Source organism: Calonectris borealis, chromosome 4 (genome assembly GCF_964195595.1).
Source record: "Calonectris borealis chromosome 4, bCalBor7.hap1.2, whole genome shotgun sequence".
NCBI lineage: Eukaryota > Metazoa > Chordata > Aves > Procellariiformes > Procellariidae > Calonectris > Calonectris borealis.
Genome location: NC_134315.1, coordinates 82508717 through 82512295, shown reverse-complemented (window position 1 = coordinate 82512295; position 3579 = coordinate 82508717).

Here is a 3579-nt window from a genome sequence, read left to right as displayed (position 1 = left end):
CGCCCGGTGACGGAAGGCGGGAGGCTCTGAGGGAAGGCGGGCTGCCGCAACCGGCGGTACCGGGAAGCGACCGGCAGCGGGAGAGGGAGGGTGGGCTGGCCGCTGTGAGGGAGGCAGGGGAGAGGGTGGTGCCGGGGGCGGGACTCCTGAGGTACGGTGAGGTTTATTCGTTTATTATTTGCTAAGGCGCCCGCCTTTTGTGTGTTTGTGCCAGCCCCCTCAGGGGGGCTGATGTCAAACCTGACCAGGCAGGAACGCCACTCCTCTTGCTGGAGAATGTAACCCAGGTATTTTACACTTTTCTTCTAAAAAAATTGTAACTTACGCGGAGAAGTTCGATGGTGCTTTTCAGCTAAGGCAAACAGTAACGTACGGGTGGCAGCTACACAAGATTCCTTGGCTATTAATAAATCATTAGCATATTGTATCAAAACATCCGGTTTTTTAAATACAACATGCTGCAAATTTTTTAGTAAAATTTTAGAAAACTAGCGGAGGACCCAGCAAAGCCCTGAGGGAGCCTTGCCTATGTTAACTGTATCTTTCCCCAAGTAAACACAAAAAAAAGGTATCGAGAGCCCGGATGAATAGGTCTACTGATTTAAGGTAAAAAAAGTTGCCCCTGTATCTATTAGACAAGGGTAATTACGTTCATTAATTAAAAGGTTTCTCCTCAGAAGAAGGGGAAAACATTCTGTATTCAGTAGTGACTGCACAAAAGGGAAGGACAGAGAGGTCCTTTTGGGAAGCCCTTTGGTGGTACTGGGCATTCCCCTTTCCAATGACCTGGTCGTCCACAGTAATTACAACAGTCTCCTGTTCCTCGAGGCCCACTGCTCCTAAAATTTCCTCCTCTGCTTTTGACTGGAGGACCTCCGCATCCCCATCCTGCAGTCTAGGATTGCTATTCCACGTTGGGCCAAGGAAGACGGGAATAGCCAGGAAACAAATTTGGGAGTTGATGGCAGAAGAGACGCCTGACTCCTTCCTAACAAAGCCAGCCTAAGGGAGCGCCCAAGATGTGCTGGAAATCTACTTGGCTGTAACCAGTAAAAAGGCCTTATAAAGCATTCTCCCTTGAGGTTCTTTTCTTAAAGCCATTAAGACACGTAAAGAACAAATGACTTAAGCAGTCTTACCTTGGCATGAAAATGTGGGAAGAGTGCCAAGATAAAAAACCAGTATGAATTCATTTAATGAATATTCTGTGTCTGAGCAGCTGTGTGCTGTTGCAAGGCAGGTTATGTGGCTAGGAATGTGGCAAAGATAAAGGTGGAATAATTTGCTGTAAAATGGATGTCTGCATCAGCGCTCTCGCTGTGCATTTTATTTTAAAAACCTGGCAGCTTCTGCACATTACGTGCAACTTAACACCAGGCATGAAGGTAACCTGTTTCCTTCAATAGGGGCTGCTTCTAGCAAAGTTCTAGCACGCATGTATGTTTACTGAGACTTAATCCAACATACTCTCGCTCTTTCCACTGTACGCCAGTGAAAGAGACAGCGAGCGATGTAGCAACCCGGGACGGCGAGTCTTTTGCTCACGTTGACTTGTCTTGCCCTGGCTGTGAGTGGCATGGCAGGAGAAAGCAATCAGGAACTGCAAGTACAGAAACAAAGACGTTTTGTGTGGATATTCCCCAAACAAAGGTGTTGTGTTAGAGTGAGTTGTGGGGGGGAAAAAAAAAAAGAGATGAAAGCAACAGGGAGGAAGGAGTAGAGACCAGCTGTGTCTGTTCAAAGGACTGCAAAGTTGCATCAATCCTACCCCGGTAGGTCGCTAGGAAAATGTCACATCCCATGGCCATCATGCAAGGGCTGAGCCGCTTCCCCTTTTCTGTTTTTACCAATCAATTCCTAGACGTTTCTCTCCGCAGTTTGGTGGCCTGTATTGCACAGTCTAGAGTACTGTTGAGGCAAAGGTCTCCAATTGCTCTGACAAAATTTATGAACACCTGTCAGTTTTGACTACTGCAACGTTTCTCTTTGGGAGAGGAGCAGTATATACCTTGCCAAAATACCAATTCCCTGGAAAATAGCATCATGAGGCATCATATATTCCAATAAAACCTTTATCGTATTTCTCTTGAGTCATGTCGATATGCGTCACCTTCTGTAATTCGTTTCTGGTTGTTCTTATTTCTCCTTCACCCTCACTTCCTATATGCAATCAGTCATGCACCTTTCAAGGCTGACCTCACATTTCCAGGAAAAAAAATGGGAGCTCAGTTAGCATTAAATTATTATATTCCTCCCACCTTCTACTGCTCATCATTATTGTAGCAAGTGCCTTCTCTGGGTCCCGGCATCTGTTGAGCACCGCTACTAGACAGCTAACTTGGCAACCAATTAACTCTTCCACTGCTGAGATACCACTTTTGGCTTCGTTAAATGGAAGGCACAAACCACAACCATATATGCACAGCAGACTTCAAAAACTCACTTTGCCAGCGCAGATGGCTCTTCAATTTGATTTTATTTTTAATCATAGCAAACAATATGGGGAACCAGCCTTTCTCGCTTACGGACAGTGTCCAGCGTCAATGGGATCTCTATTATTCATTCCAGCCGCCTCGCTGCTGTGTGAGTAATGCTGGTTTTTACCATCAGCAACTAAAAGATGACAACGATTTCTTTTGGCTATAGGTTGCTTTGGGGTTTGTTTTTCGAGTGATCTTTATTTTTATATATATAACGTCACTGTTAACTTATGATGATGTGTGTCGGTTATAGCCAGAGAGATTGAAGGCGGTGAAGAACAAGTGAGATGTCTTGCTAAACCATATAGTACCTGTGCTCCAGGTATGTTTGACAGCCTGTGGTATCTCAATGGCATTGACCGAGTTCAGCCTTGATAATCGGAAAGAAACCCTTTTTTCTCTTATAATGTGATGCCTGTAGCCAACAGGGACCTTGAACTGGATTCCTCTCCTCAGAAGTGTGATTACTAGCGATGCTTTTTCATACCAGTCTTTGGAACCCTGGAATATTTTTCTTCTTTTAAATGCAGGCTACCATGAGCTCTTCTGACCCTCTACGACCACAGGAAAGGACACCCATCAGGTTAACGAGAAAGGGGCAGAAGAGTTTTAAAGTCGATAGCTAGAAGAGCTTTCTTTTTTTGAAGAATTAAATTGGTAGTCTTACAGTGAACACAGCCCTGTATCTAAACCAATGAATAATTGGATAGTTTCATTTTCTAAGTATCTACAGTGTGAGACATCTTCAGTATTCTGAGCTGAGGGCAACTGATATGATTTCTGTCAATGTGGATTCTGGATCCTTTGAATGTGGGGCAATGGCATTTCTTTCATACATTGTTTAGCTTTTTATACCAAATAACAGGTGGCTGTGCTGTGTGCTTTCCACATCGTGTTTGTCTTGCTGTAGCTCTCAGAAATGTTCATCTACAGAATGTCGGTGCAGTGTCAGTTCTGATTTTGTTTTTCTGTTTCGTTTGCCAGAAATTTTCAGGCATCATAGTATCTGCCAGAATCATCCATCGCAGTTTTTGCAGTTAAGCTTCAGTAAGACAAGTAATGACAGCCCCTGTCGTTTACATACTGGGTTTTGATGGGT